At 44.6% G+C, this 27,670-nt stretch overlaps 1 protein-coding gene, 3 long non-coding RNA genes and 1 pseudogene across 8 annotated transcripts in view; 2 read left to right on the top strand and 3 right to left on the bottom strand.

Moving 5' to 3' along the window:
• LOC114850847 (NACHT, LRR and PYD domains-containing protein 12-like) overlaps positions 1-27,670 on the bottom strand; it is a 151,420-nt gene that overhangs the window by 78,303 nt on the left and 45,447 nt on the right. The window lies entirely within an intron of this gene.
• The window catches only part of LOC129603357 (uncharacterized), a 60,730-nt gene that overhangs the window by 6,846 nt on the left and 26,214 nt on the right, over positions 1-27,670 (top strand). The window lies entirely within an intron of this gene.
• LOC121202066 (uncharacterized) lies at positions 5,579-10,087 on the top strand. 3 transcript variants are annotated; one of them, XR_008693133.1, is made up of 3 exons: positions 5,579-5,759; positions 6,136-6,266; positions 7,114-10,087. It is a non-coding gene; the product is annotated as an uncharacterized LOC121202066 (long non-coding RNA). The 3 variants fall into 3 exon arrangements; XR_008693135.1 differs by lacking the exon at positions 6,136-6,266; XR_008693134.1 differs by lacking the exon at positions 6,136-6,266 and having other exon boundaries at positions 6,300-10,087.
• On the bottom strand, positions 12,264-14,357 carry LOC129603355 (uncharacterized). Its single transcript, XR_008693137.1, has 4 exons — positions 13,845-14,357; positions 13,649-13,763; positions 13,242-13,525; positions 12,264-12,399 (listed from the first exon to the last, which is right to left on the bottom strand). It is a non-coding gene; the product is annotated as an uncharacterized LOC129603355 (long non-coding RNA).
• LOC114850856 (beta-1,3-galactosyl-O-glycosyl-glycoprotein beta-1,6-N-acetylglucosaminyltransferase 4-like) lies at positions 14,371-17,894 on the bottom strand (annotated as a pseudogene).

Here is a 27,670-nt window from a genome sequence, read left to right as displayed (position 1 = left end):
TAAAAATGTTTTTTTATTAACAAATGTCCCAAAAGAAAACACCTCAGGTGTGTTGATGTCTCTCAAAGATGGCAAAGTGAAACAGAGTTTCACACAGGTTTTGTTGAAGTTGGTCAGCTCCCCCCACCACAGCTCCCAGCTCCCCCCTGTGGTGGACCTTTTACGCAACAAAGGGAGCAATTCACACCTGAGTTAGGATGTCAGGTATACCTTCGCAGACCTTTGACTGCCCTTTAGGTTCATGAGGGGAAAAAAAAAAATCCAGGTAGTGTTAACTCATTAAATTGATATATGGATTAATTAAAGCTAGGTTGTCACTTTAAAGAACATGTTGCCCCAACTTCAAGGAATATTAATGTTTCTGCATTAATATGAAATTATTGATTCAAATCTGCTACATTTAGGACAAGCAAAAAATTCTCATGAAAGATTTCCTGGTTTTACTGGCCCCAGCAAGATGCTGACATGGTAAAGTACTATCAGTCTTGTCCTGAGTGCCAGTTAACATTCCCAAATAAGAAAGGGCTCCTCTAATTAGTATGCCCATTATTGACACACCCTTTTCCTGCATTGCATGGACATCGTAGGACCATTAGAAGAGAGTAAGGCATGCATTTAGCAAGGGGTCTGAATCAAGAAATCCTGAAGCTTTTTCATTGAGGAGACTCAAGGCTCGTCACACTGTATTATCTAGCTGTTCTCAAGAGTGAGAATCCAAAGGAAATTCAAACTTAAGACTGAAGACCAGGTCCTAAACAAAGAACACAAACAAAGATGTTTTCTAAGAACCTGTAGTTGATGTTTTCACTGAACTCTTAGAGTTAAAGAGAAACACTTCACACACAGAATCTGAGGCTTCAGCTTCATGTTGCTGTAGAATATTAATGATCACATTAACGTTGGACTTACTGAGCCTTCCTGCAGTTCCTCACAGCTGGCATCAGTCTCAGTCGTCCCTCCCATGATGTGTTGTACTGGTTCAGATCCAACTCATCCAGAACCTGCTCTGACATCTGCAGCATGTAGGCCAGAGCTGAACACTGGAACATAGAAAGTTTCTTTTTTGATCTGTTCTCTGACTTCAGGAACTCTTGGATCTGTTGATGGACTGAGTGGTCGTTCATCTCCATCAGACAGTGGAAGATGTTGATGCTTCTGTCTGGAGAGATTCTATCACTGTTCATCTCCTTCAGGTTGTTGATGATTGTCTGGATGGTTTCTGGACTGATCTCTGTGTGACCCAGCAGACCTCCTAAGATTCTCTGGTTGGACTCCAGACAGAGGCCATGAAGGAAGCGAACAAACAGGTCCAGGTGGCCACTTGGTCTATGGAGGGATTCATACATGGTGCTGTACAGGACATCATCCAGAGATGAATTATCATCATCATCATCATCATCATCATCATTCCAGTCTTTCCCCAGAAACGTCTTCCATTCCTCCATCTTCTCGTTGGTGTAACAGTGCATCACGTGAACAGCAGCCAGAAACTCCTGAATGCTCAGATGAACAAAGCAGTAGACTGTTTTCTGGAAGATCAAACTCTCTCTCCTGAAGATCTCAGTACAGACTCCTGAGTGAACCAAGGCCTCTGTGACGTCTAGACCACACTGCTCCAGGTCTTCTTGGTAGAACATGATGGTTCCTTCCTCCAGATGTTTGAACGCCAGCCTCCCCAGCTTCAGGAGAACTTCCTTGTCAGCCTCCGTCAGCTCCTGTGGACTGGTCTCATGTCCCTCATGGTACTTGTTCCTCTTCCTCTTGGTCAGGACCAGCAGGAAGTGTGAGTACAGGTCCGTCAGGGTCTTGGGCAGCTCTCCTCTCTGCTCTGTAGTCAACATGTGCTCCAGAACCGTAGCAGTGATCCAGCAGAACACTGGGATCTGACACATGATGTGGAGGCTCCTGGACGTCTTGACGTGTGAGATGATTCTGCTGGACAGCTGCTCGTGGCTGGATCTCCTCCTGAAGAACTCGTCTTTCTGGGCGTCGGTGAAGCCTCGTACTTCTGTGACCCTGTCCACACACGTAGGAGGGATCTGATGGGCCGCTGCGGGTCGGGAAGTGATCCAGACCAGAGCCGAGGGAAGCAGGTTCCCCTGGATGAGGTTGGTCAGCAGCACGTGGACCGATGACTTGTGTGTGACGTCAGACACCAGCTCCCTGTGGCTGAAGTCCAGTGAGAGTCTGCTTTCATCCAGGCCGTCAAAGATGAACAGAAGCTTCAGGACAGCGAGCTGCTCTGCTGGGACCTTCTGGAGCGTTGGATGGAAAACATGGAGCAGCATGAGAAGACTGTGCTGCTCATCTCTGATCAGGTTCAGCTCCCTGAACGACAGCAGAACCAGCACACTGATGTCTGGGTTCTCCCGGCCCTCGGCCCAGTCCAGAGTGAACTTCTGCACAGAGAAGGTTTTTCCAACGCCAGCGACGCCGTTGGTCAGAACCAGTCTGATGGGTCTATGTGGGTCAGAGGAGGCTTTAAAGATGTGGTGGACCTTGATGGGAGCCTCATGGAGGGTCTTCTTCTTGGAAGCTGTCTCCAGCTGCCTCACCTCATGTTGGGTGTTCACCTCTTCACTCTGTCCCTCTGTGATGTAGAGCTCAGTGTAGATGCTGGTGAGGAGGACTCCACTTCCTGTTTCACCTCCTTCAGTCACACGTTCACATCTGCTCCTCAGACTGCGCTTATGTTCATCTAAAGCCTCCTGCAGAGCAACATCTGGCGAAGGAAGAAGAAAAAACAGAGACTGAACTAAAAGACCCACTTGTTCTTTTTATGATTCACAAATAATTCAATCATTTAGAAAATGTGAGAAAATGCACGGAACAAACTGTATCACAGTCAGTCTTCTTGAAACAATGACATCAGACACATGTTCAGTCTTACCTTGGGCGGTTCTGGTCTGATGGCCCATCTGCAGTCCACCTCTGGTTCTAGGTCGTTTCCCACACTGGGGACAGGAGGAGTCTCTTGATGGTCCAGACTGGTCCCAGTATGAGGTGATGCACCGCCTGCAGAACCAGTGTCCACAGCTGATACTGACTGGATCCTTCAGAACCGCCTGACACACATCACAGCAGGACGGCTGCTCCTCCACAGGAACACGACTCTTCTTCTCTCTGTCAACACATTAGTTCAGAACCAAACTAATGAGTCCAACACTGTAGAAGCTCAGATGGTCCAGAGACCAGGAAACGTGACCTACTGCTCTGTCTGAACTCAGCATCAGTCTGGTTCCTCTGGCTTCAACTCTCCTGCTGCATAAACACTAATCAGCTGCTTTTTCTGTCTCACATTTACTGATCTGCTGGGATTCATACACACTCAGCACTTGCTGTAGTTCCTTCACAGTAAAAGCATCGAATATACAGAGCAGCTTCTGTCCTCTACTGTCATACAGCCGAGCCTGAGGTTAGAACGGCTTGTTGGTTCTGGACCTGTAGGAACAACGTGACAAACCCTGAACTAAAAGCTCCACTTACTAATGAGTCAGAGCTTTCAGACTCTGAAAAGTTCAAATTTTTATAGATACAAAATTGTGTTTCACTACAGAACATCCATCAGGAATTGGAGAATAGAAAACACAAACTAAGATCCTTCTTAGTCTCTGCATCATCAACAGAAATCTATGAACAGCACACATTTTGTCTTCATCCTCCATCAGGTCAGTTCAGTAGAAACTGTCTCTTACTTTGTGTCTGAGGCTCCAGGTTGATTACTGAAGTTAAAAGGCTCTTCTTTGGACCGTTCACTCTTCATAGACAGACAGCTGGGTCCTGGAGGTTCTGCTCTTTGTCTCTGGTTCTGGACTCTGCAAACACAACATGTTTTTATTCACATGACATCAGTCACTGATCAATTCTCGGATCAAAGTCATTTCTGTGGCTTTAAACACAAACTACTGCTGCTGATCATCAGGACATTTCACTCTTTGGATCAGTTCTCAGATTCCAGCTGTTCTCTGTGATTGACAGACGTCAGAAACACTGAGACCAAACAAATTCATTTCTATGTGTCATCAGTCATTTCATTGTTCATTTTAATGATCACGTCTACACACATGAAGTTGATTCACAAGAACATGAACATCCTGGAAATTCATACAGTCAGTTTATGAGATCAGACAATAAACTATGATGATTCATATCAGTGAGTCTGGATCAGTTCTTACTTTATGTCTGAGGCTCCCGGTTCAGGAGTGAATGATAGAGGCTCACATCTGCACCAGTCATTCTTCATAGTCACACATCTAGATACTGGAGACTGTGCTCTGTCCTTTTCCTCCACACAAACACTCATCTTCTGAAAGAGCCACAGATCCAGAGCTAAAAACCTGCTGCTTAAAACATTACAAACACTACAAAAGCAGAAAAAGTGAGAGTTCAAGTCTCGTAGTGATGCAGAATAGTTTAATCAGTGACGTGTTACAGATGGGATCAGTTCACAAGCAGAGCTCCCCAGTCCTAGTGTGGAGGGACAGCAGCAAGGAGGCTGGGTGCGCGGGAAATTGACTGAAGAGAAGTTTAAAAAATTGTTTTTTTGCTAAGTAGTCTAACTGTACTGTACTGCTTTGTACTGTGCCAACACATACTGTTCTGTACCTGTATTCTTGCTCATCTGTACTGCTGTTGTGAGACGTCATTTCCCCACTGCGGGACTATTAAAGGTTTCCTTATTCTTATTAATTCCATTCAAAAAGTGAAACTTGTATATTATATTCATTCATTACACACAGACTGATATTTAAAATGTTAATTTAATTTTTAAATACTGCTTTCATTGACCTTTACACATATTGAAACAATGCTTTGTATTTACAGTATAGGTATATGTGGAAACAAAAAATATAAATGAAAAAGGAACGACTTTTGGAAACTTTTAGTGTGGAAAACCTGAACCAAAACATCTTAACCAACCATCTCCATACATTAATCAACTCATCTACATGTGTCCTGAATCGGAGTTGACACTGATTTTTAAGTTCATTGTAGATACTGCTGCAGGTCAATTGGGTGGAACTGGAGAGAAATCTACATTAAACATCTGTAAGGATGTTTACTGGTGTCTGTTTTAGCCTGGAGGGAATTAGAGGAGGGGTGTTCTGTTGTGCCGTTTGACACTAACTGTTGAACACACACACCGAGTAAATGATACTTAAGCCAGTCACGTTTATAGCACACATGGCTACATACTTAGCCTAACACAATGAGTTCCTCTACCGGAAGCAACACCAGCAACTCCTCACATCTGGTTCTTGTCAGTGTTCGTTTGACAGAAGTGGATCGTGTTTCTTCTTCCTCTACATTAATAAATGTAACAGTGACGTTGTTAAACACTCACCACCTCAACGTTTCTTCTTCCTGGTGTTTGTTTAACTTTTCCTCCTTCTGCTCTGTGCTCTCTATATGGAGTTTCGATTTTGCTGCTGGGTCACGTGATCACTGAGGCCCCGCCCCCTCTCTGTTTACAGGAAACCAGTATAGCTGAAGCAGCAGAGTAATGAGGAAGCAGCAACGCTACAGGATGACAGAGATCCTGAAAGGAAAGAAACCAAAGCTGGATTTGAAGATGTTGGCTGTGAAGACGTGTTTAAGTTTGAGGACAAGACGGAGTTATCAGGGTCTTTAACCTTAAACTAGGACTTTGTATCTTTTCTAAACAGGACTGTAGTAAAGTCAACAACACCAGGATGTAACAGGGTGTTTGAAGTCTCCTGCTGCCATGAGATGCTTTGGTGTCTTTGACCACGACCCAGGTGAGTTTAATACACAGCACTGGTGTGAGTCCCATTATTCACCAGCACCAAACTATCAGATGTTTCCTCAACATGTTATATTCTGTTCTTAGTAACTTAGCTGCTGGTGAGACTAATCTAATAAAACTGTAATGTTCAAGTCAATATATATGATATATTATTTACTTAAAATGTGCTGTTTTACTGTATGTTAAATCAGAGCAAAGAACAAGGATTTTCAACCCAGCATTTGTCTGGCTGTTCCACTATTTCATGTTCACATCAGTTACAGTGTCAGGTAACGAGTTAAGCAGGGTATTGATACTGTAAAATAAGGATTATACAATAAGTAAATATGCATTATGATTCAATGAGCTGTGAGAAAGTTTCTTCATAGATTGTGTACAGGTGCAGAAGGCAGCAGAGGTCACGGTTCCTTCTTAGAAGGTTTGAATGACTCCATCCATCAACTGGATCCTTTGACTGATGCTCTTGTTCTTTATGGGAGGAGACAATCAGCTGATCCAGGTTTGCCCTGTTCTTGTTCCTGAAATGCTTCAGAAACAGGAAGGGCATTGTTTGTAGGAGTGCAGCTCCATCACAGAGGAGGAGTTAAACCTGTTCACTGATGCTGTTAAACTGACTGTTTGTCGTCCAGGTGAAGTTCTACTATTAGTGTGTGTTTCAGAACCAGATGTACAGGGAGGATGGAAAAGTAGAACCAAGCTGCTGAACCTGCACTGTCTGGGCTGCCTTTTGATATGTTTTCATTATTTCTGCACATAAATACTTTATGTTCTACTGTGTTACTTTGTATGTACTATGTTCTTCTTTGTTTATGCATGTTCTCTCATGTCTGTGTGAGTTCTCTCCGGGTTCTCTGGCTTTCTCCCATAGTCCAAATTCATACATTAGGTTAATTGGCCACTCTCCTTTGCCCGTAGGTGTGAGTGTGTGTGTGAATGGTTGTTGGTCTCTGTGTGGCCCTGGGACAGACTGGTGACCTGTTCAGGATGAACCACGCCTTTTTTCCCTGAAAGGGAAAAAGCGGTGGAAAATGGATGGATGAAGTGAAAAAACTGTTATGGTGATTTTAAGTGACATCATTACAGTCTGTCATTGAGGAGCTTCACACCAAGGCCATGAGTAATCTACTGTAGTGATGTAGTGTTATTCAAACATCTCCTGCAGGACCCTGCTAGCTCTTCATTAGTGTGATCATGACTCTATGTGAACACAGACCAGACTCATTGTTTAACAACACTAATGATTTACAGTAACTGTCCGCAGTCTCACTGTCCCTGGACGTTCACTGGTGTGGGGTGGAGGGGAACTTCTGAAGTTAAGCACTAACTCGTTCTCTTTGTTTTTCCAGTGTTAAGGATCAGGTGGTTGTTCTTACACCAGCTCACAAAGTCAGAGATGAACCCCCTGTGCTCACCCCCCATACACCGCTAACAATGATACTGATTTACCTCTAACATGAGTGAAGTACTGGATAAATATGGTAAAAGTAGCAACAGTGAAAGTTGAAATTGTTGTTAGCTCAGCTGCTTGGTTAATACTGTATGTACATGAATGTAGAGATGAACCCTGTACCTGAAAAATAAAAGTTCATCCTATTTGAAATCCGTTTGTCAGCAGATACTCTTTATTTTGTTAATCCCACACTGGGAAAATTAAAGTTCATATATAGTATATTATTAAATAACAGCAGTGCATACAGCTAAGATTAGCATGTCTGTGTATCAGTGTAGTGTCCCAATATAAAGTTAGTAAACTGTAAAATAATATTGTTCACTAAAAGAGTGTGTAGTAAATTTACAGCTGCCAGATTGAAGTGGACAAACTCAAACAACCACTACATTAACGTTTGAACAGATACATCTCAGATTTATTACAAGTGGTGACATAATATTATCAGCAAGGAAGAAAGGACAGAGCAGCGGTGAGAAGTCGCCTGGTCTCCTGTGTCATGAACCAGGCTGTTCCTGTGTCTATTAGGTTGTTATGTTCATTTCCTGTTTTATTTTGTTGTTCCCGGTCTTGGTTCCTGTCTGCTTCAATTTAGTTCACTTGTCATGTGTTTACTTCCTGTTTTATTTCCATGCACTTCCGGTTCTGTCCTGTCTTGCCTAGTTCACCTTTGTCTCCTGTCATGTCATCACCAGCTGTGTCTCTTCATCAATCACCTCCCTGCATTTAAGCACCTGCACGTCCCTTTGTTCTCTGCCAGTTTGTTGTTATCGAGCACCCGGTTTGTCTGTCTCCCAGCCAACTCAAAGTAAGTCGACGGTGTTGACCTGTGCCTGGTTTCTGACTCTGTTTGCCTTGTCCTTGCCTGTACCTCTGCTTGAACCCTGAGTTTCCTGGTTCTGACAATTGCCTGCCCGACTCCTGTTTTGCCTGCCGTCTTTATGCCAAATAAACCTGGCTCATTCTAAGTTTGTCTCCCGAGCTGTGCATTTGGGTCCTTCATCCCTGTCTGCTCACGGTGCGCCCCGACAGTCTGCAGGAGCGTGAAGCCTGAGAACCCCAACGTCCATGACAACAAGTCATCCATTGGTCCGTGGGGCTCTGCCCCTCTAAGCCTGAGGCACGAGCTTATAGACCCTGATCCTATGTCAGCTAGACGTCTTGTTTCGTTCTAACTTCTGACCTGATACCAGTGGCCAACAATAAGTGTTTACTCAAAAGTAAATGTTTGTTTCCTGGAGTCTATCCCAGACATTCCTTAGACCACGACTCTGCCAAAATACAAGGGTTATAGAACAGTCACTGCACCTGAACAGAACAGATTGTTGACTACCTATATAATAATATATGATACATGATGATATAAAATATACTACAAGTGAGGCAGACGTTCATGCATGAACAATGGGACTTATGAAAGACAAGGCGATAAGAGAAGCCTGGACGCTGCACCCAGTCAAGCAAATGGTGAGAAGAAACCCAGCAGACAGAGCGCCCACACAGCTTCAGTTTCAGGAATACAGGGGACTTGGACTGAGTTGCCCCCAGGACCTTAATAATTAATTCATATTATTGCATTAATATTGAACTATTCATTTAAATCCGCTACAGGTACAAAGTGTGCATTGAGCTGTGGCAGAATGGGTCAACGCTGTGTGTGGCAATTGGCCCTTTGCGCCACTAGAGGCGCTGTTGTTTTGTTTTCTCCAAGTTCCCTCTTGTGTGTGTTGTTTGTTTGTGTCATTTCCTATCATGTCATTGTGTTCATGTAGGTTTGAGTATTTAAGCTCTGTCTATTGTTCCAGTTGTCTGTTTTTTGTTTGCTCCTGTTGATGCAACTTGTAAGTTAGTGTTTTATTATCATGCAGCACCATCATCTGTTTTTCTTTTAATAACAGGAAAACTAAAAAGGCTGTTGTTTGGAGCGGTGTATTTCATGGCTCCCAATGCTGGACAGCTAACACACTTAGAGGACCTGTACCACCATCAGCCTCTCTCCCTCATGCTCTACTCCACTAAGGTGTTCTATTACTTGGACTATGTCTCTACCAGACCACAACAGCCACATGACAACATTCCTATGAATGATGAGTTCACTGTCATGGTTTTGCTCATCTGTGTGTAGACATCTAGTGGCCACATGTTGTCTGAGCAGCTTCATAGTCAATTGTGGAAGTAATATTTGTGTATGAACAGCAAGCAGCCTGGTGTTTAACTGGATCATAGCTAACAGCAACAAAACACAGGCCCAACTGTAAAAGACTGGCCATGGTTGTTCATCTGTTGCCTTGTAAAGCACAGTGGTTGTTTGTAACAATGGCGTTTAAAGCCATTCATGGGTCACCCCCCAAATGAGCTACTGTGCCTGAACACAGGATCTTTAGATTATTACTCTGAAGATTGTAGAACACATGCATGATTGTAGAATATTCTAAGAGTCAGAACTTATTCTTCATTCTGAAAAACACAAGTTTGGGCCGTGTAATGGAAAAATTGTTTCTTCCTTATTCTATGCAGTTGTTATATGATTTAGGACTTATATTCTGCAATTAATATGTTTTGTCTTACTTCTGTTTTATGTATTTGACAGTTCACCTAGATTGTTCAATGGTTGGGATGGGCAAGGAATCAGGTGGTGCATGCAGTCTGATTGGGCTACACAGACGTTCCACCATAGTCGGACAGAGAGGTTAAAGGGCAGAAGCAACTTCAGGATCGCGGGCTCTTTGCATCACACCTTTGTGGTGTGTGCACTGATCTCCACAGCTGGCTTTTGTTTTGTTGATGTGCACGATCAACATCCATGTTTTTGATTTGCTTTCCCCATTATTTTTATTTTCTTTTAATTTTTTAATAAATCACACAAAAGACAACTCATCTGCCTTTATTACAAATTTCCACGACAGCTGTACTTCTTCTATTGACTCCTGTGGTCTGACCTGGTGACAGTCTGTTTCTGTTTATAACTGGTAGTGTTGTCACGATACCAACATTTTGGTACTGGTACCAACACGTATTCTGATACTTTTGATACTTTTTCAGATTAAACAGAGAATGCAAAAAATGTCCTGAATGACTAAAATCTTGGATCAATAACATATCAAAATAAAATACTAAATACTATAAATCCTGGACCGCGACGCAGCGAGAACATCCAGCTGTTGACCACAGGGATCCGGCTTCGGGGGCATCCAGAAGGAGCTGCAGACCGGTCCTGTAGTGCACCCTGAGCCGAGCTGAGCCATTCCAGCGTGTGGAACGCAACCATCTGTATGTCAGCAAGGCATCAAGTTTCCATACAACGGTTGATCAGGGCAACATTAAAGCACAGTTCGCATCAAGAGCAGGTTTATCTGATGTTATCAGAGCCATCGACTGGACACATCGCTATAAAAGCACCGTCACAGGATGAAACATGAGTCAACAGGAAGCATTTTTATTTCATCAACGTACAAATAATAAGTGACGCACAAATGCAGCTAGCTAAATGAAGCTGGTTCCAAATCGGTGGCTTCCTGGTCAGTAAATAATTTAACAGCCTTAATATTAGTTCCTGTTCCATATAGAACCTGTGCGCACCCAAAGTACATCCTGTCTTCAGCGTCAACATTAGTCGTGGAGAGTAATTTGAAGTGTTTGTGAGAGTATGACTGAAAAGGAAGTTAGTTTGATTAAACAGGAAGACAGTTTAACAGATTATTCATTGAGGTCAGTGGCTACACAAGGACAATATCTTCCTTTCTCTTAATTCACCAGCATTTAGGAGGGAGTGACCAAGAGTGGGGTATGTTGGAGGCCTTATATGCATGTTTCTGTTCCATTATAAACTCATATGAAAACTGCAGATCAAGGGAAGTGACATCTAACATCTAAGAATACTTCAAGAGTACCTCCAACGCTCAGAACTGCTCTTCCTGGTCGTCCACAGTACGCATGTGTGCTCTGGAATCAGCACCAGGACACTGTACAGGCACAGACAGCAGCTTGAAATTGGACCACTGGCCGATACACAAATGTCACATAACAACTTGACAAACATCATCAGTGAAATCCTTCAAACCACACCAAACGCAGGTGAAAGCTACGTGTTAGGATAAATACACAAACTATCAATGTATTAATGTACTCTATGGCTTTACATCATTTTAATATTGCTGCCTATAACAATAGACTGCTGTGGAAACAATACAAAACTTACAGTATACCCCATTAAAACACATTAAGGAAACCACTAAAATAATTATTCAAAGTTCCTTACTGCTGCTGCTGAATGACAGTGGCCTAATAATTACTTTCTAGGAGCTTAAAGGAACCCCACATTCCACTAACAGAGGACCCACTGAAGTACTGGGTCACCCACAGGGTTTTATACCCACACCTTTATGAGCTGGCAATGAACATTTTGTGCACACAGCTTCCTCTGTGCTCTGTGAGAGGATTTTCTCTAAGGCTGGTGAAGTCGTCAGCCAAAGACAAAACGGGCTGAAGCCCAGCACTGTTGAAAAAATCCTGATTTTAAATAAAAATCTGTAAAATATATCCCATGTATTGATTTTAGATTGGCCCTGTTTCACAAGCACAGCCCCTCTCACTTTATACTTATTATTAACAATGTAACACTTTTCACTCTATCACAAAATGATCACAAACAGTTATTACGCTTTTTATTATGTACATATTGAAGTACAGCAAGGACAAAGAGGCTGGTTGAAGTAGATGATATACTTGCAGTTCACCACCAGATGTCACTGTTCTGTTTTAAAGCCCCGCGAGTAAGGTTAATTTTTCAATCAGATGAACCCTGTGGAAGCTTCATGAGGCTTCAGCTGCCATTCTTAGTTTCAACTACCACTCCAGCCCCCGTTTTGCCTAAATTTTGATCTTTTGACCAATCTGTAAATATCCGTACAAACCCCTTATACTTCATATTAACTATATTATAGAACTCTCTAACCACATTAAACTGCTCTGCTGATCTTTTCCCCTCCTCCAACCTGGCAGAGGAATCAGGTGAGTACTGGAAACTAAACAGCAGTGAAAATATTAATAGTGAAATAATGTCTTAAACCAACAGGCCTCTCTCTTCAATGCATTTAAACGGGCCGAGACACCCAGCATTTGCCAGGTAATCCTGCAGTGGTTCTGTGGTTTGCAACAGGTCAACCACAGATGCACATTCTGACACCTGAAAATTAGACAAGACAAAGAAGGAAGACATTTGAAGACGTTTAAGCTATGCTAGGAAAACTTACATACATACATGAATATTCATTCATTCAGAATTGTCACGGACTCAAGGTAGCGGACCCACACGCACAGCGGAGACAAGGCTCAGTGCACAACAGGGTTTATTCGAGCTCGTGGTCAGGCAGGCAAGGGTCGGTACACAGGTAGATCATCGGTAGCAGCACAGACGAGGATAAGGCAAACGGATGTCAAAAACAGGCAATGGTCAGACTCACACAGGCAGACGGGATTATCACAGGCTGGGCTGGAGACGAGGTCAGGAACAAAACAGGATCAAAAAGCACGGCAAGGTAAAGGTAAGAATGCTGGAAAGTTGAACGGGTGAATGAACAAACAATCTGGCAAGGTGCTGGGCTTAGAGGTGGTGCTTAAATACAAAGTGAGTGATGACTGATGAACTGCAGGTGTGTACAATGACCGGGTGAAGCAGGAACAGCTGTGATGAAACGTAAACCGGAAGGTGAAGCTAGAACCAAAAACAGAGACCGGGAGATTACCAAAATAAAACAGGAACTACTGTGCTAAAACGGGACACAACAAGAAACAAAACCTCAGATTGTGACAAGAATCTGCAAGTCTGAAGAATGCTTTGCTTTTTTGAAGTAGTTAATCCCAATTACATTTGCACTGGGAGGTACAAACTACTTGCAATAAAATTACAATAGCAACAATATAATTATAAGTCACACAATCTATGTGGTCCCTGCATCTGGAGCAACACTACTAACATCTGAGCCCAACTAGTGCTCCGGTCAGTAGACAGAATTTAATTATACCTACTGTATAGTCATGTCGTCAGTGGGTTGGTTCCCTCTGGTTACGCTGTCCCCAAACTGGTTTCCTCTGGCCATGTTGTCACTGCACTCTTGCTGTGATGCAGTGGATTGGTTTTCTTTGGCTCTTCTGGTTAAAGGAGAACTAGAAACATGCTGTGCTGCTGCAGTTTGGTTTCCTCTGGCCCTTGTAATCATATAGTTGCTGATTTGACTAGCAGTTGTTCTGTGGTCACTGGAAGCTGTAGCATCAACTTCCATACAGATATCCTCTGGATCAGTGTTTTTAAACTAAAACACAACAAAAATGAAAATTATTATATCAATAACACAAACATGCCAGCACACAAGCAGGCTCTGGTCCCTTGCTAAAACAGATTATGGCTTCACAACATTATTTTTTTAACAGCTTACCGGAACTGGAAGAACGCTTGATTTTTTTATTTAAAAACTTTATGAATCATAAAGCCATTCAGTTCCTGCTGTCACGCGCAGCAGTTTGTTTCCACATGGCATTAAGAGTTCAGTGCTAAAAAAAAGATAAAATTCAATGTAAAATTACACAGCAATAAATTCATAAATTCTAACATACATAGCCTAAATATAATACCTGACATCTTCAGGAAGCCTGTCCTTGAATGCATCTCTTATCTCTGCAATGACAGGCGTGCAGTCCCATATTTTCCTCATTTCAAAAGCACTTAAGATATGACCACTTTCATGAAGCCTTCTCCTGGTTTGGTGCCTGCAAACTTCATCCCATGCTGGATGAGGTAATAAAATGACATCCTTGTTGAAGGTCGGATGATTCTGAGTTGGAGGCCTAAAGAGTATTCACATACAGAGACATTTATGTTTCTGTTGTTAGCAGTAGCAGCAGTAGTAATAATAGTCCTGCAAGTATCATTAGAATCATGATTACAATCAGAATTAGAAAACTTTATTCTACCATTGACAAGTATGTTAACTGTCTGAAGGTGTATTTACAGACACAGATCGAACCTAAAAAGACTAATGTATCAAAAAATAAATAATTTTTAATTCAAGTCAATTTATACTAGACATTAGTTTTGCCAAACAATATCACAATGTTATCACTGGAACCAAAATTAATTATAAAATTAATTAACACAAAGTACATTGTAGCTAATGATTCTTCACTGTACCCCTTTGAAATAGGATTTTTACAAGATTTCAATTAGGAGATGTTAGTAACCTCACCGTCCATTGCTATGACAAGTTAAACTGTTCATTTCTAATATTGTCACTGCTTCTCACAGCAGTGAGGCATTGCCCTACATAATCAAGGTTAACTAAGTTATTATGTTAACGGCTAATGAAAAGTTTAAAAGTCGCAATAGCTTTAGTGTTAAATCCTTAAATAAAATAAAAAAACACTACACCGCCCCTCCCCCCTCTGTGGGCGCGGGGGCATCTCCTAGTGGGCTCCCTACGGACCGTGGGTCCTCGGGCTCCACTCTCTCAGGCCGACCCTCCCACCAGTGGGAGTGTTTGCCCCTGGTTCTCATGGGGCGGACAGCGTTGACCCCCGGTGGCCCACTCTGGCCTCGGGTGCTGTCTCTGTGGCTGCTGCAGCTCTGCCTGGGGGGCTCTGTGTGGGCGGCTTGGGTCGCAACACCTGCCCTTCTGGAACTGAAGGTGTGTGGGCTCCCTGGCTGCTAGGATTCTTTCCTCTGCTTGTTGGAAGGGCGTAGTGGCCGAGCTCCTCCCATCACCCTGGCTTCCACAAGTAGCATTGTTCATGCACCAACGTCTGCCTCACCCTTTGGGTGAACAATGTTAAGCTACAGCTTTACTAACCTTGTAGTGGGACACTCAACACCTGAGCTGATAAACAGGCTTTCTAAACTTGGCTGTAAGTATTACTGATACTTATCACTACCAATATAAATAATGTGTGAATATGGAAGTTGTAATGTTGTGATGTCAAGGCTTTTATTAAGTATTATGTGATTATGTATAATAATGCATATGTGTATGTATGTGATACATGTATATGTTTGTATGAGTGTGTGCACATACCTTGATTGGTATTAAGGTTAACTAAGTTATTATGTTAACGGCTAATGAAAAGTTTAAAAGTCGCAATAGCTTTAGTGTTAAATCCTTAAATAAAATAAAAAATAAAAAAACACTACATTTAGTTTAAATGAGAAGTAAATGGGATTCAGAACCAGAATAAAAAATACAGTTATTTAAATCTATGCTCTTAAATATAGGCAGTAGACACATGTAAACACATGATATAATCATCCAGAAAATAATAATTCCTTAACGAGTAGCCAGCCCAAGAAAGAGTTTATTTGAAAAATGTTCAGGCTTTCAGTGACGGAGACGTGATTCTGTGATCCAGGAATCTCAACACACTTACAACAAACCGCAAATATGTGTGTGTAGGGAATTAAGTTTTAGAAGATCACCTACCTACAGTATAAAAACAAACCCTGGACAATTGTCATATAATTTATTTCTGAAAGGTTTTATCACAATAATTTTTATTATGTTGCAGATTAGTTAGGATAATTTGTCAGGCAGAGAATAAAAAAAGAAAAAGAAACATTTCAATGTGCTTAATGTAAAAGGAGCTCTGCATTTTCAAAACAAGCTTGATGCAGCTTAAGTGTATATGTTACATCTGAACTGGGTTAAACTTGTCTGTCTTGCTTAGTGAGGTGACCACCGTGAACACGCAACACTGATAATAACATAGAACTAAAAAAGGAATTTTTATATGATAAAACATAATAAAACCATTTCATTTTATTTCATTTCAACCCCTTTCAAATCAGACCATTTCAGAGATGCTACTAACTAAAAAAGATTTTTTTCTTTCCTCCAGCTTCTCCTCAAGGCACTGAACAGCGATGGGGTCCACACTGGTGTCAAACTTGTTAGCAAACCAGTGACCATAGTTGACCAACAAATCTCTGCTGCACCGTAAATACAAACACCACGCACATATACTCCTGTACATGGTGGGTACAGGTTCTCCTCCAGTAACAACCATTTTGCCAGTCTGGTTCTGCTCATCATGTCGGTGATGTCGGGGTGGGATCTGGGCACCTCTCCAGGTACACCAGGCAGTCGGACAATCGTGGCCCAGAAGTGTTCATCTGGGGAAAAGGAGTCCTCTGACCAAGCTAGTAAGTCTTTGACTACAACTGAGGAGTTTATGTGCAGAACAAAGTCTCATGACAGGACAAAATAGGCGCTGCCAGTGAATATCACTGTGTTGTGTGGTGGTGGGGCCTTTTTCTCATTTGTTTGGACTGTTTTTTTTCTATATTCAAAGTCAGCATCAGCATCTTTCACCTCGTAGTGAAAACCGTACCTGTCCTTCTTAAACTGAGGTGGCCTGTATGTCTCCAACATATTAGAACCATTCAGCTTCTTTAATTCTGAAACCAGCTCATTGTTGGGCCTGAGGGGGAAATCTTGAACACAAAGGTTGATGACGTACTCCCACTTCACTTCTGACTGCAAAAGGTCCGACAGACAGTTCAAATCGGCTTTTAACCGAGTGAAACAAGCATAGACGACATCCTCCAGCATGGAGGCGATGAAGACATTGGGCAAACACTGAGCCAGACCTTCCATAGCTGCTTTGAACTGAGCTGAAGACTTCAGATCGTAGTGGATGCAGTAGACGTTACTGGGTGAGTACGTGGCTCTGATCAGCCTCTCTACCATCCATGGATATTTATGCACAACCAGAGAGTAAGCGATGGGAAAGTTTTTTTCTTCCACTGAAACAGACACATTATCATAACCTCTGACCTTTCGAAATAATGAGCAGTTTAAGGTGAGGTTGATCAGATTTGCATCGTTGTCCTCCACAATGTGTTTCTGTCTGATAGTCAGAGATTTATACACCTCCACTGGGTCCAGGTTATAGATGGATCAGCAGTTAATATTGTACCTGTGAACCGTCTTAACATCAACAAAAGGAGCTGTGGGACCTGGACGTTTATTGTACTTGACATAGATTAGCAGCAAGACACAACAATTCAACACAGACAAGAAAAACTTGGTCTCCCTTCTTCTCGTCCTCAGAGACAAAGCTTTAATTTTCATTCTGGGATGAGAGAACGAAACCAAACCATAAGTTTTATGTTCGAAATTAACCCACAAATTAAATATTTAATAAACCATAAAATTAGAAACTCTTAACTCACATACACAGGGTCCAGATGTTGATCAGTAGTTTAAATCACGTCAGACTGTAGAAGTTGTAGAAATGAGGATGCATTTTAGGTGAAAACTGTTCTGGCTTCAGACAATGAAGTGATAAATATTTTATTTCTTTGAGGAAAATGGGCAACTTACCTTCTGTTAGAAAAAACAGTAAGTGCTCATTCACCTTCCAGCCCTAGTACGTGAGCCTAATGCGTAAAAACGGAGAAAGACGGTCTCCTGAAGCTAAAAAGCAGGTTTTGAATGTCACAGAATGAAAATAGTTGCGTTTTCATTATTTTAATATGCAGTTGGCACCAGTCTCCTCCCACTTTGTCTCCTGATATGCTGATGGCACAGTGCCACAGTGCAGATGTATTGAACATTAGAGCTTGGATTTGTATCACATTTAAATCCTATTTGATGTGTTATTAATTTGTTAATGTGTTTTATAGAGAGAGAGCGATGCACATGCTCAAAAGTGATTGAGAACCATAAATGTTCTTCTAAATGAAAACACTTTGTGTTTAAGTTTGAATTTTTTTTACTGTAAAATGGCCACAAAAATACATGAACGTGAAAATTAGCAAATATATATTTTTTAAAAAAATGTCTTCTCCTCCATCGTGTTTATTTGTAATGTATCATATAAGACATGTTCAGGTGTAGTGCAGTGGAATGGTGCAGGTGTAACAGGAGGAACTCAGGTGTTGATTATAAACAAATGCAAATGTTTTTCTTGTTATACAGTGATTTGCAGCAGTGGAGCTGTGGTCTATTAGTCACAAGCGGTGGTTTGATTCTATGGGTTATGTCCCAAAGTGTCACGACACTGAACCCAAAATTGTCCCTGGAGTGTCAGCTTAAGCTGCATAGCAGCTCTGCCATGTGTGTGAATGGGTTAATACGATGCAGTGGTAAAATTAGCGTTGAGTATCGGTAAAGTAGAAAAGCGCTTGACGTGTGCAAAAACATTTATGAATGTCAGTTGTGTGTGACAGTGAATGAAAACAACAGCCCACATTAAAATATTTAAAACTGTTTTTCCTGGTTGGAAAAACAGGCATGACATGAAAGATAAGCTGTGACTGTAAAATCGTAGTCAATAAATAGGTTTTGAGAAACTCGAGAACGTTGAACGCTGTTCTGTTGCTGAAAAGATGCCAAAGGATGATAAGTTGGTGACGTTGACTCAGACAAAACTGTGACAAAGATTAAAAAGATAACAAAGATTAAAATGTTGACCAAGGTAAAAACTATAAATCTAATGGAATTGGATTGCTTTTATTGTATTAAGATTTTGAGGGAGGGAGTGTGGGTATTTATTATACTGTAAACTATTCTTATTAACTACTAATTATTCAGTTGCTTCAGTTACTGAAACTAGCTGATGAGTTGAATGTACAGTATAGCTGATCAGATCTGCAAAGCAAAAGGTGCAGAGCTGAATGTGCCCAAAAAAGCAAAAGCAGTTCGATTTCAATAAAAAAGATTCACTCATTCTGCACATGTTGTTATGACCGTTCATTACAGGCTTTGCCTATTGCTGCCTATTGTTCTGCTTATTTCCAGCCTGTTCATCCAGTCATGTGATTTCACCACCTACATTCCATCAGTCATTAGTTGGTTACTTATAACTTACTTTGCCAGATTGTTAGATCACGTTTACTGTGTCAACTCTCCAGTGTTCACTTCATTAAATCCCTCCATGCACCAGTTCTGCACCTCGTTTTTTGACCTTGCCTTCCTCGCTCCCTGTCTGTTGTGATTTTGGACTCCTAGTTATTGAACCAAGCCTGGAGATCGACCGCCTTGCCTCATCCCTGTCTGTACCGTTCTACTTCTATGCCACTCTGTGTAGCGACCTCTGCCTGTCTGACCAAGAGCCTGCATTAAACCTCCACAAATATGGGGTGCGAATGTAAAAGGAGCACCGATAACATGTTTTCTCACATTTAGTTAAATGTGCAAAAGTCTAAATGTAAATGTTAAAAGAAAATGTTGAATGTAAATGTTAAATATAAATGTAAATGTTAAATCGAAATATCAAATAATAATAATAATATTCATGACATGTACATCTAAACTCCACCCGTACCCTCAAAGCGCTCGTAATGCTGATCTCAGATCAGTGACGCGTCTCAAACACCTCAAATAGCCTCCAGCTTGTGGATATTTTTGTTCTGATTATTCTGGTGCTTGGTGGAGTTGTTTTGTTTTTTCACTATGGCCAGGCTTATCTGAGCACTTTAGGGCTCGTTACGAGGAGTTTTCCTTCGCGAGGCGCTGGAACATGCTCTGCTCCCCTCGCTCGCCGAAGCCTCAGCTCCCCGTCTGCCTGCAACTCACGCCCCAGTTCCTGCTCCGACACTGACGTCCCAGCGATCACCAGCGCCGGTGTCTCCGTGCTCCAGTTCACGCTCCCGTGTCCCAGCCTGCATCAAGCCCTGGTTCCCTGCCTGTCATGAACCCTGCTGCTCCTGTGGCCTGGCCAGCTCCAGTGCACCAACCGGGCCCAGCTCAGGCTCCAGTTGGACCTCCACAGCCTGCTCATGCACCGGTCCTGGATCCACGTCTGTTTCCAGCCCCCACTTCTGCTGCTGCCCGGTCACGCCCAGCTCCAGCTCCTGTCGTGTGCAACTCCAGCTCATGCTGGTTCATCCCCAGCTCCAGCTCAACCAGGTCTCTACAGGAAACCTGGAACTGTCATGAAAACTCATCGTACAGAATTCAAAGTCACATCATATTTAAGCATATTGTCCATTGAATACAACGGTGTCAGTTTTACGACACCTGAAGGTTCTGGTGTGTCTAAATCAGAACTTGGGGTCTGAATAAAAGATTTTCTCTATCTTCAGTCAGTCTGTTTTTACCACTGTTAACACTGGTGCCTGGTGGAGCCTGAGGAGGGGGTTTTGGTAGAGAGGAGTTGTGGGACAGTGTAGGACTCTGGTTACTGATAACAAAGAGGGAGATTCCGTTAAGATTACGTTGTGTCACTTAAATGAATCCATGGTCTTTTGATGTTCTTAGAGTTCTCGAACCTTACGAACAGTGCTGAAAAACCATCTCTCTGTTCTCTGTTCACTTGGGGGATGGTGAGGGCAGAGGACCCCATTGACAGATGCACAGACTTCTAACCACAGGTTTTCAAGTATTGTCATGTACGAAGAACAATTTTGTCACATTTGCCATTTGCTCTGTGCTCCTACGCAGGCGTAGGGGTTCAAAACCACAAGAGGGGTTGGAGGAGTACTGCTATGCCTAATGCGTGTGTTTCTGCATGTTCAGCAATGATGTGATGATGGAGGCGTGTACAAGCTTCAATAAAATGTTGTGCTTTGGTGAAGTTCGTTGGAGTTGGTTGGTCTCTGAGTGAAGCGCTTACAACGCTAAGATCTCAGGCGAGCTCCCCTTGGCCAAGTAAAATCTCTGGTTGGCTCTCAGTGTGCTATATTGTTCTCGTCTCTGTGTATCAGTGCTGTTGTGGTATTTTCAGACCCAACGGTGTTATTAGAAAACAATGTTTTAATACCAGATTTAACATCAGCTCCTGTCCAATAGGGAGAATGTGGATTTGTGAACTTGTGGACGCTACAGTGACATCAGGTCATAGTAGCTATGGGTTAATTTGGCTGCTGCTGTTGAGAGAGACCGTCTCCTAAATGCATTTAATGCATTGAGGTAAAACTGTGACATTTTGAATTCTTATAAACAGGCTGTGATCACTTCCTCCTCTCACTGGAACTCTTTGATGAGGTGGATTTCCAACATTTTCCTGTTGGGATTCTGAATGAAATGATTTGCAGCTAAAGGAGCATCAGAACCAGCAGCAGTGCAGTAAACGCCTCCTGCTGCATCTGGATCAGTGAGGAACCATGGACGGAGAAAATCCTCCTGCTGCATCAATATGTAGTCGCTGGCGTTGAGTGATCAGCGCATGTGACTTTATGTGAACACGCCTCCATAAACAACACAGCAGACCCTGCACAGACAAGCTGAGGATGAGAAGAGCAATAATCACATGAGCTAATGTTTCCCATGAGTCTGTGAGCAGCTCGGACGGAGCAGGAATGAGGAGGAAGCAGCTTTCATCTCTGCTCATTGTCTGAGTCGCCGTCTGTGGACCTTTTGTCACGTCTCCTGCAGCAACGTGAGGATCAGGACGCATGGAAGTGAGGCTGTGATTGGTGGCGTGTTAGTAGAAACAAGTGTCTCCTGACCTCACTCTAACTCATACAGCAGCAAAGCTTTGAAAACCAGAGTTCATTTCTTTATGGATGAAAGTCAAATATACAGGCCTGCTTTAACCACTCCTTCCATCCCAGTGACAGCAAATAGAGACAATTAGAAATGCAACAAAGAAGAAAGATGCAGGCGATGATCCTCTGTTGTGAAATCCATGTGGATAAAAACAGTTTTTAAATAGGAGGAGAGATATGAAGCAAGAAATTGGTCAACAACCTCCTTTGTGTGTGTGGATCTTCTCCTCCCACAGACAACGACATCCAGGTAGGTTGACTGGAGATGCTACAGTGGTCATCAGTGCCAGTGGGATAGATATTGTTTCATGTATTTTCTTTCCACTGGAATTGATACAAACTAACTAAAGTCCTGCACATGAATGGACACAACATTTCTCAAAAACACAGGGAAAATATGAATAATATTATTAGTAATATTTAAAGTAAAGTGGGCGTGCTTCATGAAGACGTGTGTCTGGTCACATCTGCAGCTGGTGATGGTGATGTGTGTGTCTGCTTGTTCTTCTGTCCTAGTTTTCTCAGCTTTTATCACAGAGCTTCTATCACTCCTGTGTCCACATTTCTGCTTCTTCCTGTCTCCTCCAGTTTCTGGACCTTTGTTGCAGCGTCTCCTTTCTGTCCACAGTCCACATACTGCGAGTGATCTGGTCCAGCTCAACGTGCTGGTACGACTCCTCCACCAGCTGATCCTAAAAAACACTCTGTTCTGTCAGATTCAGCTTCATTCTCGTCCTGCTTCTTCTAAATGTCTTGCAGGGTCTGAACTCTCCTTGTCTCTGTCACGTAGGTCCAGTTTCCTTCACGTGAGTAGAATCCACACTTAGAATAGACACTTTCTCACTGCATTTGATATTTTAGTTATTATTAATATTATCTGTTATAGTAGTGTCTGGTTGATAACAGCTTGATACGGAACATCACATCAATAGTAGAAGGTGCAGGACAGGAGAACTTTATGGAGGACTTTTATTGTAAATGGACCGGTGCCGGCAGCGCTGCTTGTTCAAGTGTGAACACCAATTCAGGGTGTATTTAATGCTGAAGAGGTCTGTTCCTACGATACGTGATCCACTCGCTGCTTCTTCAAACGTATATATACATAAATATATTTACACTACATTCAAATCTTTCAGGAGTGTCGTCCGTCAGATAAGCCCTAATTTCAATATTGCAGTACTTTACAGTGAGCTTTAACTCATCTCCTGTTGGTTTGAGCTCAGGCTCACTCCTTTCTAGACATTTTCTTATATTTGACCTCATTTGGCGTTTAAATAGAACAAAAAGTTCCATTTCGCATTCAACCTGTACTTAAGAACAGATGAAGCCAGAGAGAAGTTTCCTTAGGAGCTGGTGTCTTTTATTTCCCACAGGGAGAGCTGAGTCTGAGTGAGGCTCTGACTCCTGCTCATCTGCATTTAGTGCTAATAAAACACATCAAACATCTTCTAACATGGTGACAACTCAAATGTTGGCTCACTTACAGTTTCCATCTAAGCTGTGAAGCTGCATCCTCTGCTTAGAAAAGAGCAACTTCTCCGCCTGCACCACGATGACAAGCATCTTCTCTACATGTTTGACAAACAGGAAACTGGCTTCAGCTCAGACACAGACAAAGCAGAAGGTCACAGAGTTCTATTCAACACAAGTCTATGAGTCTCTGCCCTCAGCTCAGCGTGTGTCTGTGCAGCTAAACACCTGATGATATTGTAGCGATCCGGGGGGCAAAGCAGCCTGCTTCTGAATAAGCTGATGCGGGCGAGGCCGCGATCCAGACGCACCCGATGGCTCCAGCGTCCCCAGGTTTCCTCTGCATAAAACAAGCAAAGCCCGCGGTGATGAACAACCGTCACGAGCAGAGACAGTCCCGGACAGCGCTGCACCGAGCCCGACACCCAAAACACCGGTCAAGCTCCCGAGGTTCAACGGGCTGACTCCCCTGGAGCCCTACCTCGCTCAGGTCCAGCTCGCAGCGCTGCACGGTGGTTGGAGCGGCAAAGACACGGCGACGCAGCTGGCTCTGGAGGGTCCCGCTCTGCAGGTGCTAATTGACGTCGCACCGGAGCAACGGCAGAGTTACCGGTGATCACCGCGGCGCTGGAGAGACGCTTCGGACAGCGGACATCGGAGGCTCCTGGACCAGCCATCGCTAGTGAGGGCAGCCGAGTGCAGCGGTGAGACGGAGGCGTCAGAGGAGAACGTCAGCCGAGCCCAACCAGCTGCCGTTCCGGCGCGTCGACCTCGCCGGGAGGACAGCGGCTGTTTCCGTTGTGGCGAACTGGGACATTTAGCTCGTGACTGCCCCGCCCCCTCACCGAAAGCTAAGGCCGGGTCACCGTCGGGAAACGGGAGCGGAGTGAGGTGGTGAGGGGACACTCACTCCAATCACACACACCTCTCTCCGGGAACTTCCACACAGTGGGTTGCTGCGGATTTGTTAAAGGACTATATGTGGACTGTGTTATAGAGGATCAGCAATGTCGGGCCCTGGTGGATACGGGGTCTACCATCTGCTTGCTGCAACGGGGGTTTCTCCCGGGGACAACCGGTCCACTCCCGGAGGGGTGGACCCCCACTACAACAGAACTAGTGACTGTTACTGGGGAAAAGACTGTGATGCCAGGAAAACGGGCGCTGCAGGTCACTGTGAAGGAGCTAGAGGTGAGCCATGAGTTTTGGCTTGCTGACATCCGCGACGAGTTCATCGTCGGCCTAGACCTGCTAACCCAGCACCCCGACAACAGAGACCGCCAACGCTGTGAGGGAGCTGGGTCGGCGTAGCGGCGCACATCTGGGAGAGCAGCAGAGAAAGCAGCTACAGCAGTTGTTAGCGGAGTTCGTGGATATTTTCGCTGCACGTGATGAAGATTGCAACAGAACTGGGCTGGTGCAACACCACATCAACACCGGTGAGGCGCAGCCCATCTGCCTGCGACCCCACCGGCTGCCTCTCTCCAAACGCCAAGCAGCAGCGGAGCTGATTACCACAATGGCCAAAAACGGCATCATCGAGCCGTCGGACGGCCCCTGGGCTGCCCCGGTGGTGATGGTGAGGAAGAAAGGGGGTAGCTGGCGACTCTGTGTGGACTACAGACGCCTTAACGCCGTCACTCTGAAAGACTCTTACCCACTACCCCGCATTGATGATGCTCTGGATCATGTGGCGGGGTCGTGCTGGTTCAGTTCTCTAGACCTGAGGAGCGGTTACTGGCAAGTGGAGCTGGCCCCGGAGGACCGAGCCAAAACGGCTTTTACCATCGGCCAGGGACTGTGGCAGTTCTGAGTTATGCCATTTGGACTGTGTAATGCCCCTGCCACCTTTGAGCGCCTAATGGAGAGGGTACTGAAGGACATTCCCCGGAGCCGCTGTGTGGTGTATCTGGACGATTTGTTAGTGCACGCCAGAGACTTTGAGGGTGCGCTTGTAAACCTGCGGGAGGTCTTCACCGTCATCCGCCAGGCTGGGCTCCGGCTGAACCCGGTAAAGTGCAATCTGCTGGCCAGAGAAACGGTGTTCCTGGGGCATGTGGTCAGCGCACATGGGGTGTCCACAGACCAGGCCAAGGTATCGGCTGTCCGGGACTGGCCAACGCCCACCACCGCTAGTGAACTGAGGAGTTTCCTGGGGCTAGCCTCCTATTACCGGAGGTTCGTTCGGGGTTTCGCCACTATCGCCAGCCCATTACATCGACTGACGGAGAAGGTCAAGTGGTTCGAGTGGTCTAGCGCCTGCACCACTGCCTTCCAGCAACTGAAGGCGGCCTTGGTTGATGCTCCGGTCCTGGCCCTCCCTGACCCCCAGCAGCCTTTCATCCTTGACACCGACACCATTGACGCCAGCAATGTGGGGGTTGGGGCCGTCCTCTCTCAAGGGGGGGGGGGCAGGTGAGAGAGCGGTGGCTTTCTACAGCTGCAGTCTGAACCGAGCAGAGCGCAACTACTGTGTGACCAGGCGGGAGTTGCTGGCAGTGGTCCTGGCTGTGTGGCACTACAGACCCTACCTGCTTGGCAATCGGTTCACCCTGCGCACTGACCATGTTATGACTCGGCTTCCACGCCACCAGGGGCAGCCTGGCTTCACCCTTTTTGTTTTGTGTCCTTGTTTCCTGTCTTGTGTTTCCTGTAATAGTTTGATTGGGTTCACCTGTCTTGTCTTGTATTTAAGGTCTCAGTTTGTGCACAGTCTTCGTTGGTGCATTACTGGTTACTTGTTACTTGTTACTTGTTATGTGGTACTTGTTATTTGTTACGTGTTACTCATCACATCATGTGTTACTTGTTACCGTGCCATCGTGCTCTGTCCAGGTTTGTGTGTTTGTTTGCTGATTTCGTTAGATACTGTTGTTTTGTGTGTTAGGATAGTTATTTAGTTTCCTGCTCTGCAGCGACCTTTAGTTTACCTGTGAGTTTTATGTGTTAGTTTGCATGTTTTGTTTTCTGGTTCATCCTGCGTACGCAGCGTCCTTAGTTCGTGTTGTCCTCTGTCTACATGTTTAATATATTAAATCATTATTTGTTAGTCCTGTCTATGGGTCGTGCATTTGGGTCCTACCTTCAGTTTGTAGGCCATTGTAGTTTGTCTCCCCGCTCTAGGAGCGTGGTTTAGAATACCTCTCAGTTCAGTTTGATGCTCGTTTTAACCGTTCAGTCCAGTTTGACCCTCGCCTTGTAACAGAATGCACCAACCAACAGGGACCCAGTCGACCCGTTTAGTGTAGCTCAGTGTGTTTTATTGTAGTTAAGTGTCTGTCTGCGATCGTCTTGTGCTTGTGACTGTTTGTTTTGTTTGTCGGAGCAACGATGGCACCGCCGTCATTTACCGCCCAAACTAATAGCCCCGTCTGCGTTGGAACGCCGGTACGAGACGCTTCGTCCGAGCCGGAAACTAGACTGTCGTCGGAGGAGGCGCGACAGATCTGGCAGGAGCTGAAATACCATGGTTCACCTGAGCCACGGACGGGTTCTATTAGCTGTGGCGTTATGGCAATTCACACCGCGAGAAGCCGGCGCTCTAAAAAGAGAGCGCGATTCGCGGCAAGTCAGCTGGGGAACACAGCTGACTTTATCCTCCCTGCCCGGTGCTTCGCAGACGAAGTGCTGGAGTCCGCAAGTGAACGGGTGGTGCCCGTTCCGGCGGAGAAGGGCTCGCGGTTCTCCCCGAGGGAGGTGCCGAGCCCGAAGTCGCAGCGTGTGGTGAACGCTGCTCCACGGGGTGATGAGGACCATGCGTCGGAGTCCGCCTGTCAGCCGAAGGCCAGCGCTGCAGGGGACAGATCGACCTCGCGCTCCAGGAGACGGGAGCGCGCCTCGTCGTCGCAGAGGATAGTTACCTCTGCGTCCAGGTCGGTGTCACGGTGCTTTGGGGCGGAAGCACCGTGCGGCGTCCTGCGGCAGCCCACCCCTGCCGTTCACAGTCCTCTACAACGACGTCTATGGGAGGAGGCGTCGGATACGAAGGGGCAGCAGCCGATCACGGCCGCGTCACAATCCGGGCCCGTTGGTAGCGCTACGGCCGAGCGCGCAGTGGGTCCCGCCCAGTTTGCCGAGGAGGGGTCAGCTGTTCCTGAAATTAACCCTCGTTGGGTGGATTTATTCCATGAACTGTTGGACAGGATTGGTACGGGTGTGAACCCGTTGGTCAGACTGGTAGCGCTGAATAAGCTGGAGGATCTAATTAAAATCGTTCCTGAATTCCTCCTTGTTCCAGAGGTACCGGAGGCTGTAAGCAGGTTTCCTGTTTTAAGAGAGAAGCTTGCCTTTGAGCTCGCGGCGTGTAGTCCGCAGCGTTTGGAGCTCGCTTCTGATAAGACAGTAAACTCCCAGAGCGCTGCAGTTGCCCCTGGTCAGCGCATAAAGGTTGAGGAACCGCAGTTTGTGCCGGATGGTGACAGCAGGGAAGCAGCTCAGCTCACCACAACGGGTCTTGAGTGCAGTCCAGCTGATGAAGGCAGGTTAAGTTTGGTACCTGTTCCGGGGTTCT

Source organism: Betta splendens, chromosome 19, assembly GCF_900634795.4.
Source record: "Betta splendens chromosome 19, fBetSpl5.4, whole genome shotgun sequence".
In the NCBI taxonomy this organism is placed as follows: domain Eukaryota; kingdom Metazoa; phylum Chordata; class Actinopteri; order Anabantiformes; family Osphronemidae; genus Betta; species Betta splendens.
This window is presented reverse-complemented; position numbering and strand designations above follow the sequence as displayed.